The sequence below is a fragment of the Nipponia nippon genome, unplaced genomic scaffold (assembly GCF_047370975.1).
Source record: "Nipponia nippon isolate SJK-2023a ecotype South Korea unplaced genomic scaffold, ASM4737097v1 scaffold_9, whole genome shotgun sequence".
Taxonomy (NCBI): domain Eukaryota; kingdom Metazoa; phylum Chordata; class Aves; order Pelecaniformes; family Threskiornithidae; genus Nipponia; species Nipponia nippon.
The window spans coordinates 24,419,720-24,429,135 of NW_028262413.1; positions in this window are offsets into that span (position 1 = coordinate 24,419,720).

The following is a 9,416-nucleotide window of genomic DNA, read 5'->3' on the forward strand; positions in this document are numbered from 1 at the left end:
CGGGACAGAGATATCAGGGATTGTGTGGACCTCTGGACTGCAGCATAGTCACCCCTCCAGAGATTACACATGACATTACATATATTTATAAATTAAGAAAATACTGGAAATCTGTTAAATGTAAAATGACCTATAGCTGTTTGAAAGCAATGACCCATTCTGCTCTTTCTTTCTCGTGCTTGGTGAGCAACTGCTGGACTTGCTTTGTTTCTGCCGGAGGGTACACAAGGGTCTGGAGTGGCCCTTGGTATATTAAGAAAAGCAAAATTATTACAGGTAGATTATATGTATCTGCCATGTCAGGCATGGATACAGGGTCTTGTGTCACTGTGGGAAAGCAGAACAAATACAGGGCAGTGCTGGGCTTCCCTGGGGAGGGTGGGTGATGGGGAGGAGGACCAGGAGCACCCTGCTGACACGTGGCCTTGTTTCTCCTTGATAACAGGAGGATGCATGTGGCCTGGCCCTTCAGCAAGGGGGATTTAATAATTTTTATAGTCCTTAACTGAAATGTTTATGATACAGCCAGGCTGAGCTGGTTGTCCCAACTGAGGGTCAAGCAGGCATGACTGTAGGGTCAGTGTCAAGGCTGTGGCTGGAATATGCACATTTGGTGTTAAAACTTCATTTTTGAAGGGTTTGCATTGAAACGTGAGAATATTTTCCTACATTAGAGTAGATTTCTTCAACCCACAAGTATCGTCTAATAGAAAAATGAAGCAGACAGTATGTTTTTGTCTACGTATTTTGCATGCTGCTGCATCAGCGGCACTCCTGTTCTAACCAATCTGCAATACAATAGACAAAACATGAGAAGTATTAGACAAAATAACAGAGGGAGAACTTAAATTTCCTTGTCAAAATATCTGTTTATGCAAACCTGACAACATCTCCTGGCGTGTGGCATGAAAAATGGGGTTATTTCTCTGGGTGCTGAAGAGGGGACACTGCGTCAGAGGATCAGATATGTCCCAACATGCTGAACTCTGCTCCACAGCCGGATAACATCAGGTCATTTAATCCTGCAAAATACCTGCTAACAAATCAGCAACAGGAAGCTGTTGAAGTGTAGAAGAAAGAGTGATATCGTCATCTCACACTGTTCATAAAATAACAATACTTTTTTTTTTTACGTGACCTAGGCACTAGCCAAGCTGGAAGAGAAGCTTTTGTTTAACAACTGGAAAAAGTGCTTAAGTCACTCATAAAATATTACCCAGGTTTGACAACTTTATCTAGTAGTACCATTGATATCCTCAACAATGGCGTTTCTGCAGAGAAAAAAGACCATTTGATATGAGGGTGGATATATAATTTTTGAAAGCATTAATAGCAGTTCAATGTGATACTCTCATGCTGTCTGTCCTGAACTCTTAACCACATCTATGTATTTATTAAGTTACTAAAGCCTCTGTCTTTCCTGAGAGAGCAGGTTGTGCTGTATGAGCCAGACACATATTTACGAGGTTGTAGCTTGGCTGGGATTAACAACCGACCAGAGGGATGGGCTGTGCTCAAAGCCATGCAGAGAGCAGGGCTGGGGTCACACAGGCAGTGTGGTGAGGACAGGGACCTGGGAGGGCTGGGAGTCACAGCCTTTGGGCACAATGAGTATCCCTGTGGGGTATGCAATGAGACTGAGTGTCTTTGGCCCATCCATCCCCTCCATAAAGCTGCTCAAGTGTCTGCTGCTTCTTATGGTCCAGGGAAGTTGGCACCATCTAATGAGAACCATGCAGGTGGCAAGCAGTGAGATTCGCCTCCTAGCTCAGCCACGGGCTCCTGGGATGAACTTAGCTGGGCGCTTACCTGTCTTGTCCTTTACTGATACAGCTTTAAAACTGCACTTTAATTTTATGGTTTTATATTGTGGTGTAAAGGATCATGTTTGAAGCTAAAAATAACCAGAAGCCAAAAGCCAGGCAGGAACCCCACAGCGTTTGGTCCTTGCCAAACTGAACGCTTAATTTAAATGCTAAACAGACAATTAAAATGCTACTGTTGGCAGATATGCAATTACTGGTAACAAAGTGGGTACTGGAGAAGAGAATTTGGGGTCAAAGCCTGGGACAGATGGGTGATGACTCGGTGCTGCTGATGACGGGCTGAAGCAGAGCTGCTGTTGCATGGCTACCATGTGAAGGCCAAGCAGGCAGTGGGTTTTCGGTTCCCCTGCCTGCTTTGTAGAATTTTGTCTGCTATGAATTATGGTTCAAAGTTGCACCCATGAAGAAATTGTAAGCGTGTTTTCATTTCAAACCATTGGAAATACCCTGATCAGCTGTAACTAAAGCCTGACATCCCTTCCCAGGGCAGTCAATGTGAGTAATTCAATAGATTAATTGCAATGAGCTTGGGTGAAGAACTAATATTAAAGAAATTCTTTTCATTATTAAGTCTTTCTAGTCCATTAGGATTTATTCAGGCATTCAGCTTTCATTACTGTCTATGGTTTCTGAAATTTCATTCTTGGATTTTCTGTCAACTGTTCTTGAACCCCTGGAGAGGGGAAGGAAGGCTAATAGGAGGCATCTTTTACCCTGTTGAGTTTTTTCTTCTTTAAAGAAAGAGAGAATTACCATTGAGTAATATGCCCAAAGGACGAAGTCTGGGGGCTCAGGACAAACCGGTTCAGCCAGTTAACAACAGATTGCTTTCATTGCTTCAGCATGTCAGTGATTACTCTAATGCTGAGCTCTGGTGGGGGCTGGATGATGATGGCAAGTGCCTGAAAACTGGACCCAAATTCATTATTCTCCACAAGCGTAAAGGTCAAGCACCTGCGCCCCAGTGATTGGGCACCTTACGCAAAGTGCACGTACTGGGAGGAGCCCCTGACATCTTTGATTTTTCCCACACACAAACTGTTGGTACAAGATGTAATCTGGGAATGAAAGGGCTGTGGACAGGATGATTGGGGACAGCTGCTCCCCAGAGGCCTCCAATGGCAGAGCCCGAGCACTAAATACCCTTCGCTTTCCATGGCCTCGGGACAGGAGAGGTGTCAGGCTACAAAGAGGCACAGATGGAATTGAATAGGATTAAGCAATTCTGATTAACTATAAGTATTTTTTCAGTAATGTAATGGCACTTAAAAAAAAAAATGGAGGTAGGGATAAAAGAACGAGGATATGCCCTCACCAGCTTCTTCCATCCGTCATCTGAGGATGACCAAGGCTGCACCTGAGATGGGTCACACCTGTCTGTGGGCTCATCCCTGCTGAACAGTCACTTGGCTTCGAAGAAAATGAGTCTTGAAGCAACCCTCCCTGCCCTGCTTCTGCTACTTTAATGATTAATAGAAGAAGATATGGTCCTTTCTACAGATAGATCTCAAACCCTCTTGAGTTAGCAGCAATGACTCTAGTAGATTTTGGATCAAGTCTATGCAGTGCAAGAGCTTCTCCATTTTTTTAACTAAGGTGCACGGGCATTTTTTCATTTCTTCTGCAGGTAGAGGTGATGCCAGCAGGTGTTCATTGCTTCCCTGCTAGCTGTCCTCTGGCGGTAAAGACCATGTGTGGATAAATCCTGCTGACCTCTAAATGGAAAGACTTTTTGTTCACCACACAGGGTTCTCCCAATTTAATCTCTTTTACCAAATCTTAGATATAATAAAAATGGATTAAGAATAAACATAGCTTTTACTTGATTCCCTTCTGATGTAAGTGGATGACATTCAATTTTTTTTATAATCAGTTACTATTACACTATAATAAGACCTCTTAAATCTGAAGAGGCAAAAAGATATGTTTGAAAGAATGGTATGAAGAATTTATAATGTTGTGATCAGAGATCTGTGGAAGAGATTCCTGATGTGCAGAATAACTGAGCTGTTTTCTGATGTTTTGATTAATCTGTGTCACATAATGGACTTTGGCTCAGACCAACAGTTAATTTTAATTACTCTAGAATGCATGTTTTCTATTGGCACGTCTATGTTATTTGCCTCTCCTCTCAACAGCTTTCTCTGTGCTTATGCAAAATCTGACATTGAAGTGGTGATGCCTTATCTTGTCAAATTTCTATTGTTTATGTCAATTGTCCCTACTCCCTTAAATAACCAGTTAGATCAGAATCAGCCTACAAGTGTTTTAATTTTCCTCTCAGTTTACAAAGGCACCCATACAGGGAGGTCTTGTGCTTTTGCATCTGGAGTAACTGGGAGCAGTGAGGTGCTCCTGGACCAGGTTCCTGCACTGCAGATCGGTTATACACTAGCCAGTTGCTTCTGCTGCTATCAAAACCTTCCTCGCACTTCACCATATACTTAAAGGTTGCATAAAAAAGGCTGAGCTAATCCGAAAGAGAAGGAATTTCCAACTCCATTAACTTTACTGTAACCTGAGAAAACTCCTTCCAGATTGATTGTGGGCAAATTGCCTTTGCTAATGGCCGAAGTGAAGCTGGCAATATTGCCTTTCCTACTGCTGCTAACCCCCGCCCCCCCATTCACATGCGGCCCTCACTTTGTAGCCCTTATTCTTTCTAATCACATGACAAAAAGGAGCCAGAGTAGTGTTGCTAGTGAGATATTTAAAATTCTGCAAGAAATGGGTTGGCTTTAACCAGGGTTTTCTCACATGAATGCAGCTTCTGTGCCCAGGACAGCGATGTTCTACTTAGCAATAGGATACTTGTAGTTTGATAAAATGTAGTTTGATTAAAAAAATAATACCAAAACACTGCAAACACACAGATGCTGTTGTGCTAGTGTGTCACTGAAATACCAGTGAACTTGGCCATTTTTCCAACACTACCAACTTGTGCTGATGATTTTGGGGATGACGTAGTTAGTTAATGGGAATTAGATTATGAGTACATCTATCCTGCCTTCACTAGCAAATAGACATCAACTAATAATGACAGCCCATCTGATCTCCTTTGTGCAAGAATATGGGACCCACCGAGGCGCATCCCCAAGCAACACACTGGGTGCTGCTAGGGCACAGGCGGCTGGGCAGCATTGGCTGCTCTGCTCCTTCTGTGGCTCCTTTCTGGTCATGGCTTAGTTTGTGTGCCTCATGGTCAGAGAGGGTGGGACGTACTTAGTGCTTTCCAAATGCTTTCTTTTTTAATTATTTATTTTGTGTTGACAAGGAAAATAATCAACCTTTTTTTTTTTTTGGCACACATAGAAACATCTAATCAAGTAACACTGCAGTTTTTTAACTGGGCAAATACAAGTTCATTTGTATCCTACAATTCCACTGCCAGTGACGCAGTGCTGGCTCTGCTGACTCTCTGTGAAGGATGACGGTGGTGTGAATCTCCACCCTCTATTTCCCAACATGATATCCTAGCATGGGTGACATTTCATTATTCTCATTGCACAGTAATATTATGGTTTTCAAATAACATGCTTACACAGAAAATGAGTTGCTGCCTAGGGGATGTGAATATATGATGAAAGAAACTTTCAAGAGGACGAGAAGAAAGAGTGCTGTTTTCATGAATTCAAGTGCTGCATTTGTGAGAGTGTCATAGTGGCTGGTTTGATTCTGCATTTGTACATGAAGTTGAAAAGAGAGCAGAGCTTTCACCCTGAAACTGTTCAGCCACCACAGAAACTTGGTTTCCTCCAAGTTCTTTGTTAGGTGCTAGGAAGGAACAGTCTACTCCTGTAATGCTGAAAAACAAGCACAGAAAATCTCAGTTGGCATAATTATCATCAAAGCCCTGGGTACCTGGCTTTGCTACATTCCAGCTGGAGGGAAGTAAAAATGGGGAGTTTTGTTTAAAATACACATCATGGATGTAGCAAGGAGGGAACGTGCCTGAACAGAAACTGGGAGAAAAACAACTCACGCACACATCTTCTGGGGAGGTTGGGTGGTGGTTTCAGACTCAAAGTCAGTAACTTTGATCCCATTCCGTAAACAAACATGACAAACTCAGTGAGGCATCAAGATTACAGACCAAAGACCATTGCAGATGTAGGGGCAGTTACTTTTAAAGTCATATAAATGTGGAGGCAGGACATCTGTCACCAAGTACACTGTTGTCCAAAACAACATAGGATTTCCGAACAGTTGTGGTAGCAAAGCCACAGGAAAAATGCAAGACCTCCATAAAAATCTGGGACTAAAGTACATTCCCCACTGTGTAATGGAACAAATTCCAATTTTTGGTTAAGCCAGGATGAGTTTGTATTTTGCTTCTTTTTACATTCATAAATTCAGTGCTGGCAGAATCCCCATATTACTGTGCTATTCCCCAGGAATTAGCAGCCACTCGTCTTGGAAAAAAACCATTTCAGTTGGATTAGATGATAAGATTTCCATCTGGAATTGTGATTATTTTGTCTTTAATATAAGAGGCCCAATAATAATTTTCCTCTTACTTGAGAAGAGAAAAAGGCCAGCAATTTCCATAACTCTAACTCTCAAAGTATCTTTCACTTTACCTCCTTATTGGAAATGCCATTCCCCAATCAAGCAGATGATTTTAATGTAGGCTGGATTTTGAAAGGCAACAGTCCAATCACTGGATCCACACAGCGTCTGGGTAGGAGTCAGAGCAAATGGAGGACTAGAGCAGAGTAATTTAATAGGCTTAATAGCATGATTATTTTTATATCATATTACATAACGCTTATTTATTTATAGACAATCTAAGATCATGAAGTCATGTTTAATACAAAATCTGCTACTTCAGCTCTACAAAAATGCATCTTTTATTTATATAGGTATATATGGTGGACACATGGATGCCTTACTCCAGGGAAAGGAAACCTCCCACTATGTCTAATTTGTGATAAAGCATTCAACAGTTCATTAACATGTTTAATTTTGCAGTTTAGAAAACAAAACGTCCTTAATCAGACAGGCCAGGGACTGTTTGGAGCACAATATTGTAATAATCACAGTTATTTCTCTTGTGGATACTGTAAGACCAGTAGTTAAAGACACTTGGAAAACATTGCTTAGCAGTGTATTTCAGTGAAATATCAGTTTATCTATCTACATGGACTCTCCAAATTTTGGCTTCCTGTGCTGAAAGGGTACTGTAGCCAGATCAATATATCATGGAAGTATAATTGCCAAGTTTTGAACAAGTCCAAGGTGTGAGTAAGCCTTCAGAAGTTTGAGGACTTTTCTGTACCATCTTCAAGCCTTTTAAAGCTGAAAGTTTTTCTTGAACAAGTATTTTTATAACATATTAACAATTATGAAGATAACAATCAATCAGAATGAAGAACCTTTCTCACAGCAATTTAATTCGGCTGCTTCCTTACTTTGGAATGGAATTTTTAGATAAAGCTGGATTTAAAATAGTCTCCATCATCATTTTTGATAATTACATGTGCAAAAAAAAAATCTGTTTGAATTACCAAATCTGCCATGGCTGTGAATATTTGCTAATTCTTTAGACTTTATAGACTATAGTGGAAACGTGTTAACATTAAGTCCTGACCTTGTTTCTGCATGCTATGCTGTGCTGTTACTTTGCACACCCCGTGTACAAGATGGATAGTGTAAAGGAGTTCAGAAGTGGTACAATATGGAGTATTTCCATTTCTTGTCCTCTTGGATTATGTCAGGGAAGGACAAGGAGGTTTGATTTAGTTCTTTCAGTAGCTTTAACTTCTACCTGCAAATGAACAGAAAGACTTGCTTGGAAGCAAGTGTTTATTAAGAGGATCCTGACTGAGTGTCGTGGTTGAACCCCAGCCAGCCACTAAGCACCACGCAGGCACTCGCTCACTCCCCCACCAGTGGGATGGGGGATAGAATCGGAAGGGCAAAAGGGGAAAACTCGTGGGTTGAGATAAGAACAGTTTAAAAACTAAAGTAAAATAAAAATAGAACAGTAGTAATAGTAGTAATAACAATAATAATAAAACCAAGTGATAGTAATACAATAGTAATACAAAGCCAGCGATACACTCTACAATTGCTCACCACCCGCCGACCAATGCCCAGCCCGTCCCCCAGGCAGCGATCGTTGCCCCTCCCCGGGCCAACTCCCCCCGCTCATATACTGAGCATGACATCACATGGTTTGGAACAGCCCCTTGGCCAGTCTGGGTCAGCTGTCCTGGCTGTGACCCCTCCCAGCTCCTTGTGCACCCGGCAGAGCATGGGAAGCTGAAAAGTCCTTGACCAGTGTGAGCGCCAGTTAGCAACTACTTAGCAAGAACAAAACATCAGCGTATCATCCACATTGTTCTCATCCTAAACCCAAAACACAGCCCCATACCGGCTACCAAGAAGAAAATTAACTCTATCCCAGCTGAAACCAGGACAGTAACATCTATACGCCCACAGTACCATCAGCTTGGATAAATGCAGTACAGTCTGGTCCCCAAACTGCTATGCTGAAAACGAGAACTCGGATGGCATCTCCTTGTGCCCTGTTCTGCCCTCGAGGTGCGAGCAGAGCCGGGTCCGAGGGCTGGCTTTGGCTGTGCTCACAGGACCGCTGTTGTCTAAATACATAGGGGGGGAAATGTCAAAATGTTAAAAATGGCAATGCTTTATCCACTGTCCAGTACGGAAAAGCTTACTCCTTTCTTTTGACAGAAAAATGTCTTTCTCCTGCCAGCAGTTCCCTCTGCTCTGCGTGGATTCAACCCAGCATCACTGAAACACCACTGGCAGTCAACACAGACACACAAATTGCATGTAGGTCAGGCCATAAACTAGGCTAAAGGTAAAAGAGAAAACTTCCCAATTCTATAAAATTCAGCATGTTACACGTAGCAAACATGGAGAAAGTAGAAAAAAGGTTTATCTCTGAAGTGTCCCCTATGGCATTCCACCTTTGCACATCACAGCAATGAAATATGAGTTGACAAAGTCTCCTAAAGGTGAATCCGAACACATCAGCCATCAGGAATCTGGCATTATGTCTCAAAAAAGGCTTTTACTTTGCAGGTGGGTCCCGTGCATTTCTCCGTAGGTCATGGTGGAGATTATGTTTCAGGTCAGCAGCCTAATGAGGAGTCACCCTGCCGGGCAAAGGAATGCCATATGGCTTTTTTTCCCTACTTAACACATTCTGAAAGCTAAAAGAAACAGCATTTGGAGCTGTCTTGGACTGTTGAGAGTTCGTGGGGTAAATGGGACTAAACATGCAATGCAGCTTGTGAACAAACGCTAGCAAAATTAGTTTTGTACTAAGCAATATTTTTTTCTGCTATTTTAACGGATTCTGGCAGTTATTGTTTAGTATAGCTTGGCAGCATATAAGAAGATTTGTTCTTTAAACAAGACCCCACTTAATTGTTTACCAGCATCTCCTTTTCTGGTTAATGTAAGTAAAGGCAGCTTCCACATTTGTTCTGCCGCAGGAAGAAGGCATTGAAATAAGTCTGATGGGTAGGTTGGCCTCCCAGATATTTCCAGGAAAATCTATCACACATACTGGAAGTTCCTTGCCCTGTAAATATATTGTGATCAAAGGGCTACAGA